The sequence below is a fragment of the Bos taurus genome, chromosome 1 (genome assembly GCF_002263795.3).
Source record: "Bos taurus isolate L1 Dominette 01449 registration number 42190680 breed Hereford chromosome 1, ARS-UCD2.0, whole genome shotgun sequence".
NCBI lineage: Eukaryota > Metazoa > Chordata > Mammalia > Artiodactyla > Bovidae > Bos > Bos taurus.
Genome location: NC_037328.1, coordinates 95,067,297 through 95,076,015, shown reverse-complemented (window position 1 = coordinate 95,076,015; position 8,719 = coordinate 95,067,297). Strand labels below are relative to the sequence as shown.

Genomic DNA, 8,719 nt, shown 5'->3' with positions numbered 1-8,719 from the left:
CATGGATGGAGGAGCCTGGTGGGCTGCAGTCCATGGGGTCGCTAAGAGTCAGACACGACTGAGCGACTTCACTTTCACTTTTCACTTTCATGCACTGGAGAAGGAAGTGGCAACACACTCCAGTGTTCTTGCCTGGAGAATCCCAGGGACGGGGGAGCCTGGTGGGCTGCTGTCTATGGGGTCGCACAGAGTCGGACATGACCGAATCGACTTAGCAGCAGCAGCAGCAGAGGTGAAAGACCTATTGCTGAGAACTATAGAACATTGAAAAGGAAACTGAAGATGACTCAAAGAAACAGACATATATCCTGTGCTCTTGGGTTAGAAGAGTTAAAATTGTTAAAATTGCCCTACTAGCCAGAGCAGATATTATATGAACTACTAAAATATCCATGACACTTCAGAGAACTGGAACAAATAATCCTAAAATTTACATGGAACCACAGAAGACCCAGAAAGTGAAAGTGAAAGTGAAGTCACTCAGTCGTGTCCGACTCTTTTCGACCCCATGGACTGTAGCCTATCAGGCTCCTCCATCCATGGGATTTTCCAGGCAAGAGTGCTGGAGTGGATTGCCATTTACTTCTCCAGGGGATCTTCCCCACCCAGGAATCGAACCCAGGTCTCCTGCATTGTAGGCAGATGCTTTACCGTCTGAGCCACCAGGGAAGCCCAATAGGAAAAAGAACAAAGAAGGAACGAGGCATAACCTCCCCTAGACTTCAGACAATACTCATCACTATGACAAAACAGTAAGTATTGGCCCCAAAACAGACATATGGCTCAGTGCAACACAACAGAGCACCCAGATATAAACCCAAACATTTAAGGTCAGTTAATCATCAAAGAAGGAAAGACTGTACAGTGGAGGAGAGACAACCTCTTTGCAACCCCCTGAACTTCAGCCCACCAAGCTCCTCTGTCCATGGAATTTCCCAGGCAAGAATTCTGGAGTGGGTTGCCATGTCCTCCTCCAGGGGATCTTCCAACCCAGGACAGGACAAGTCTCCTGCACTGAAGGTGGATATCTTACTGCTGCACCAACTAGGAAGCTAGTTATCAAAGGAGTGAAGAACACACAAAATGGAAGAGAGACAGTCTCTTCAGCAAGTGTTGGTAGCTGCATGTATATCAGTGAAGTTAGAGTACTCTCACACCATACACAAACATAAACGAAAATTGACTTTAAGTTGTAATAACATTTTCTTAGATCAGTCTCCAAGCAAAAGCAATAAAAGAAAAAAAAAGGGGGGACTAATCAAACATTAAAAGCTGTTGCACAGCAAAGGAGACCATAAATGAAATGAAAAGATAATCTATGGAATTGGAGAAAATATTTGCCAATAATGTGACAAGCCAACAAACAGCTTCTACAACTTAGTATCAGAAAAAATCCAGTAAAAAACTGAGATAAGACCTGAGCAGACATTTCTCCAAAGAAGACATACAATGGCCAACAGGCACATGGAGGTGTTCAAAACTGATTTCTAGAGAAATGGAAGTCAAAACCACAGTGAGGCATCAATTCACATCAGTCAGAATGGCCATCATCAAGAAGTCTAAAAATAAATGTTGGACAGGATGTAGAAGAAAAGGAACCCTTCTATACTGTTGGTTGTAGTGAAGATTGGTTCAACCACTATGAAAAATAGTATGGAAGTCCCTAAAAACAGTGCTACCATATGATCCCAGCAATCCTAGCCATGGGCATATATCGAGAAAAGATGAAAACTAATTTAAAAGGACATAGACACCCCAATATTCATAGCAGCACTATTTAAATAGCTAAGACATGAAAACAACCCAAGTGCCAATCAGAAGATGATTGGCTTAAGATGTACTATTACTACATATACAATGCAGTATTACTCAGCCATAAGAATGAATGAAATACTACCATTTGCAGCAATATGGACTGACCTAGAGAATATTATACTTAGGGGAGTCAGACAAATTTTATAGCATAACTTATATATATAATCTAAATGATACTAATAAAACTGTATATAGAAACAGAATCACTCAGACAGAAAACAAATTTAGGGTTATCAAAGGGAAAAGGGAAAGTGAGGTGTGATAAGCTAAGAGAATGAGATTAACAGGCACTAACCATCATACATGGACTAGATAAGCAACAAGAATTTACTATATAGGACAGGGAAGTATATATCTTGCAGTAAACTGTAACTGAAAATAACCAGAAAATAAATAACTGAATCATTCTGCTTTACATGTGAAACAATATTGTAAATCAACTATACTTTAATAAAGAAATGGTAAAGGAAAGAATAAAAATGTGAAACAGTGTATAAAGGGAAAGGAAATGCAGAAATAAGACCCTGAAGTCCCTAGAGTTGGAAGGCCAAGGGAGTTTGCTGAAGCATCCCATGGGTTCTTGGTAGGTTTGCCCAGAAGAGCCCTAATCTTCAGGAAGTAGACCTGTTCACCCATGTGCCTTTCCTTCCTAAGGTCTTCGACCTTGCAGCAATATCAAGTCCTTAGAACCAAGCCCTGGTATTTTCCTTCCCTCTGTCAAATACTTGTCAAAAGCATGTTCTAAGCATCTATAAAGACTGAGATACGGATTATGGTAATTTGTTACAGCAGCAATAGAAAGTAAATGCAGTATTTAAAAAATAATAATATAGAGCATATTTGTATAACTTTGGAGTACATGAGGTGGTATGGGTCAAAAGAAACCTAAAACTTAGAGCATAAAGGGTTGACACACTAGATAATTAAAAATATAGAAAACTGCAAAACATCACTGACAAAACATTAAAAACTAATATGCAAAATCTCCTATATCAGTAAGAACAAAAACCCAATTAAAAATAGACAAAAGAAAGCAACTGGCAGTTTATAGAAGACAGGTAAATTGCAGATATCTTAGGGAACAATGTTCAACCTTGGCACATGTTAGGAAAATTGAAATAATGAGAAATATTTGACCCATTAGGTAAAAATTTAAAATATCAGTATCTTATACTGGGGAAAGTACATAATTACATTTCTAGAAATATCTACATTGCTGCATTTTTTGAAATATTTATTAAAATTTAAAATGAACACACACTTTGGCTAAGCAGACTTATATTTAGAAGTCTACAGAAATAAAATGAATTTGTATGTAAGCAGGTTTTGCCTGGAGAATCCCATAGACAGAGGAACATGGTGGGCTACAGTCCATAGGTCACAAAGAGCTGGACACTACTGAAGCAACTTAGCACAGGTAAAAGGGTGTTTATTTCTTCATTACATATTATAGGAAAAAAAGTAATTTAAAATATTTTTCAACACATATTCCACAATATGAATGCATCACTCTGCTGTGCTTAGTTACTCAATTGTGTCTGACTCTTTGCAACCCCATGGTCCCACCAGGTCCATGCAAGCCCACCAGGCTCCCCTATTCATGGGGATTCTCCAGGCAAGAATACTGAGGCAGGTTGCCATGCCGTCCTTCAGTGGATCTTCCCAACCCAGAGATTGAACCCAGGTCTCCTGCATTGCAAGTGGATTCTTTACTGTCTGAGCCACCAGGGATGGCCAAGAATACTGGAGTGGGTAGCCCATCCCTTCTCCAGGGGATCTTCCTGACCTAGGAATCGAACCAGGGTCTCCCGCACTGCAAGTGGATTCTTTATCAGCCAAGCTACCAAGGAAGCCCCACATTACTCTTCAGTTCAGTTCAGTCCAGTCGCTCAGTCGTGTCCGACTCTTTGCGACCCCATGAATCGCAGCACGCCAGGCCTCCCTGTCCATCACCAACTCCTGGAGTTCACTCAAACTCACGTCCATCGAATCAGTGATGCCATCCAGCCATCTCATCCTCTGTCGTCCCCTTCTCCTCCTGCCCCCAATCCGTCCCAGCATCAGGGTCTTTTCCAATGAGTCAGCTCTTCGCATGAGGTGGCCAAAGTATTGGAGTTTCAGCTTTAGCATCAGTCCTTCCAAAGAACACCCAGGGCTGATCTCCTTCAGAATGGACTGATTGGATCTCTTTGCAGTCCAAGGGACTCTCAAGAGTCTTCTCCAACACCACAGTTCAAAAGCATCAATTCTTCAGTGCTCAGCTTTCTTCACAGTCCAACTCTCGCATCCATACATGACCACTGGAAAAACCATAGCCTTGACTAGATGAAACTTTGTTGGCAAAGTAACGTCTCTGCTTTTCAATATGCTATCTAGGTTGGTCATAACTTTTCTTCCAAGGAGTAAGGTGTATTAAAAATGAGTTATCATAAGAAAGATCAATATCCCTTTTGACTATAAATGCAAAAATCCATAAAGTACTGGCAAACAAAATCCAATAACATAAAAAAGTATAAACTGTTGATAAATGATTTCTCAGGAATACAAAATGGGTTAAACATATAATAAAGTAATCTAATACACCATATTAATAGAGGACAAATATGATATCAAGATACACATAAAAAGAATTAGGCAAAAATTCAATCTTTCATCATAGAGAGATGCTACAAAACAGTGACAGACAGGAATCTCTTCAACCTGAGAGAGTCTATGAAAAACCTATAGTAAATTCATACTTAATGGTGAAAGGCTGAGAGCAGTTCCCCCTAAAGATCAAGAACCAATCAAATGTGAATGTTCATTCTTGTTATGTATTACCAATGTTGTACTGAAGTTTTTTGTTTTTTTTTTTTACTGAATATCTTTATTTTTAATTTTTTTACTTTAACTAGGACTATTAAGAGTAAAAATATTAAAACTATAAAGAAATAAAACCCTACTTGGAGTTGTCATGATTCTATGTATCAAAATCTGAAACAAGTCACACAAAAAGTTTCAGTGCTAATAAACCAGTTCAGCAAGATTGCAGAATATAGTAAGTCAATTGTATGTTTATATACTAACAAGGAACCATCCAAAGAAATAAAATCAGAACATTCTTCTATTTGACAGTACTAAGAATTCTTAGGAATAAGTTTAATGTAAGAGTGCAAAACTTGTACCCCAGAAACTAGAAAACATCATCAAAAGAAATACTTAAATGGAAGAGTACCTCACGTTCATGGATTTAAAGTCTCAAAACTGAGATGTTGAAAGTTCCCAAATTAATGTACAGATTTAACTCAATCTTCATCAAAACTCCAGCTGCCTTAATGACATTGACACTCTGATTTTAAAGTTCATGTGGAAGCTCAAGGATTCAGATTAGCCAAAACAATCTTGAAAAAGAACAAAGGTTGGTAGTCTCACACTTCCCAATTTCTGAATTCAGTACAAAGCCACTGGAGAATCCCATGGATGGAGGAGCCTGGTAGGCTACAATCCATGGGGTCGCTAAGAGTCAGACACAACTGAGCAACTTCACTTTCACTTTTCACTTTCATGCATTGGAGAAGGAAATGGCAACCAACTCCAGTGTTTTTGCCTGGAGAATCCCAGGGACAGAGGAGCCTGTTGGGCTGCTGTCTACGGGGTCGCACAGAGTTAGACATGACTGACATGACTTAGCAGCAGCTGCAGCACAATAATCAAGATGGTCTAGTAATAGCAAAAGGATAAACATAGATACATGTGATAGAATTGAGAGTCCACAAATAGACCCATGTAACTGTGGTCACCTGATTTTCAGCAAGGGCACTAACACTGAGACAGGCCTGGGACATGGCACCTTTGCGGCAGTGCTGGAATGCTTTCGCCTGGACACACCTCTCCTCAAGCAACAAAATACAAAGAAATTGTATGGGACTAAAAATAACTTCATATATGCGCAGTTGGGGCAAATTCTGGACAAAGGATACAGAGACCAAAAAATCCAGCTGCCACTTCTGAAGAGCCCAGAGAAAAGCAGGGTACTGCGTATGGCCCCTGCACACACCACCACCTAAGGGGTGGGCAAACCACCCAAGCCACCCTGCTGGCCTGGACCCTAGACATGCCCCTACCCTCATCCCATATGAGGAACAAGCTTACCCCGCTCAGGGAGCAAGCAAGCAAGGGAACCTGTTGTTTGTCTCACTCCCCTCTGCTGCAGCAGGGGGCCCAGTCAAGCCTTGTCTAAATTTCTTGTCTGGCTTCTAGTCATTTTTTTCTACTGACTGGGGAAGGCCAAGAACCCTAGTCAGTAACATACTACATGGTGCCCAGAGTGGGGCAGTTGCCCCCTTCTGTGGAAAGGATCTGGGACCTACGGGACGTAGCATGCAGTTTCCCCGTGGGTGACAAGCGGCCACCTGAACCTCTTGTTTCAGTGTCACCACGTTTGCTAAGTCTGCCTTCCTGGCCTCTGGCAGCCTCAGAACCCACATTCAGGCAACTCTGGCCCCTCCCCTTTGTCCTTTCTTCCTCACTGTTTTTCTTTTCCCCTCTGTCCCTTTCCCTTTCCTGAAATCTACTTCTCTCTCCTCTCCTCTCTCTGTCCCCTCTTGCTTCTATCCTCTCCATCTGAGAGAGCGGACATTGAGCCACAACAGCATCACTCCTCTCAGCTTGTGAGACCTGCACCTTCTGGCCAGCAGTGAGTGACAAGCAGAGGAGAGGCTTGCCTCACACCAGTCAGACCTTGGTCCAGTGCTGAGTGGAGATTTACAAGGTGAGAGAGGTTTAAACCTCATATCATGTAATGCTTGGAAGTGTAGTTGTCCCAATATTCTCACCTTTATTTTCCTGCCACCAAGAGAAGTCCCACTGGGAACAGGCTCAAGTGGCAGATTTCTGCACAGTGGTGTACACATGGGTGAGAGTCCCGTCTACGGGTTGTTCTACAGACAACGGACAACTGACTGGTTTCTGGGCTTGATCACCCCGGTGGGCAGTGGAAGGGTGCTCCCTCCTTCACTGCCCCTTTCTGAAAGTGCTCAGGTTAGTGTCTGAATAGACATGGCAATCTCTCTTTCTCTTTTTCAGTCTTTTCTGTCCTTCCTCCCTTTACCTCTTCCATTGTCTTCACACCTGCACTCCGAACACCTTTATCCTGAAAAGTTCTTGTTTGTGTCCAAGTTTTGTGATTGATATCTTTGTGTAGTAGTTTTGTCTGTTCAAGTGCTCTTGCAAGTCTCTACTGTCATTGTGGGTACGGTGGCGCACTTAAGCCTTGGAATACAAACATAGCCCACATTGCCTGAGACTCCGGCATTGGGTTACTTAGCGGGATTTTAAAGAACAAAAAGAAAAGACAGGAGCTTGCATCTCTCTCTCCTCTCAGCTTGCAATGTAACTGTTCTGCCTGGGTTTTCAGGAACTATCTGATTTCATCTGTAGGCCACCCCCAGACTGAGGGTGACTGAGGGGGATCAAAAAGGGCTATTTTAAACTCAAGTGGTAAAACTATGAGATCTCTTATTCTATAGAAATTAACTTGTCTAACCTAAACTTGTGGGTTTAATTACTACAGACCTGTCTATCTCTAGCCATCAACATTAAGTATGATACTTTCATAACACCTAGGGTTTCTGGAAGTCAGTAAGTATAAACTATTTCTGTCATAAAAATCTATCCACATGGAAAATAACATGATATGATTAAACTTATAAATAAATGTAACTGGAATAAGAATATTGGTAAACTCTATAGGAATAATTATGTCTTGGAAACATGTATCTAAAACAGTCTCTCCAAATTTTGGTATTAATAAATTTGAAACTAAATTAAGTTAAATAATAGGAATTAATTGAACACTCAGGCCATTTCAAATAAGATAAAATACTAGAACATTAACTGCTAAATAGGGCTAAATTTGCCTACCTTTGTCTTCTTGTGAGAGAGAAACTAAAGATGTTTGGTGACACCTTAACATGTTCTTTACCAATTTACAGAATGCTAATGTAAAGGACAGTTCATGGTTGCTTAAGGAAAGTAGCCATGTAGGGCCATCCAAGACAGATGGGTCATGGTAGAGAGTTCTGACAAAACATAGTCCACTGGAGAAGGGAATGGCAAACCACTTTAGCATTCTTGCCTTGAGAACCATCATAAACAGTATGAAAAGGCAAAACAGATATGACATTGAAAGATGAACCCCCCTGGGTCAGTTAGTGTCCAGTATGCTACTGGAGAAGAGTGGAATAAAGGAATGAAAAAGCTGAGCCAAAGCAGAAGTGATATCCAGTTGTGGATGTGTCTGGTGGTAAAAGTAAAGTCTGATACTGTAAAGAACAATATCACATGGGAACCTAGTGTTAGGTCCATGAATTAAGGTAAATTGGATATGGTCAAACAGGAGATGGAAAAGGGAACATCAACATCTTAGGAATCAGTGAACTAAAATGGACCAGAATGGGAGAATTTAACTCAGGTGACTATTATATCTACTACTGTGGGCAAGAATCCCTTAGAAGAAATGGAGTAGCCCTCATAGTCATCAAGAGAGTCCAAAATGAAGTACTTGGATGTAATCTCAAAAATGACAGCATGATCTCTATCCGTTTCCAAGGCAAACCATTCAATATCACAGTAATTGAAGTCTAAGCCCCAACCACTAATGCCAAAGAAGCTGAAGTTGAATGGTTCTATGGTGACCTACAAGACCTTCTAGAACTAACACCAAAAAAAGATGTCCTTTTCATCATATGAGACTGGAATACAAAAATAGCAAGTCAAGAGTTACGTGGAGTAGCAGGCAAGTTTGGCCTTGGCGTACAAAATAAAGCTGGGCAAAGGCTAACTGAGTTTTGCCAAGAGGACACACTGGTCATAGAAAACACCCTCTTCCAACAACATAAGCCAACACTACGCATGGACATCACCA

At 40.9% G+C, this 8,719-nt stretch overlaps 1 non-coding gene across 1 annotated transcript; it reads right to left on the bottom strand.

The window, feature by feature from the left end:
- Positions 1-597: 597 nt before the first annotated feature.
- Positions 598-669, bottom strand: TRNAC-ACA (transfer RNA cysteine (anticodon ACA)). Its single transcript has one exon. It is a non-coding gene; the product is annotated as a tRNA-Cys (tRNA).
- Between the last annotated feature and the right edge of the window lie 8,050 nt (positions 670-8,719).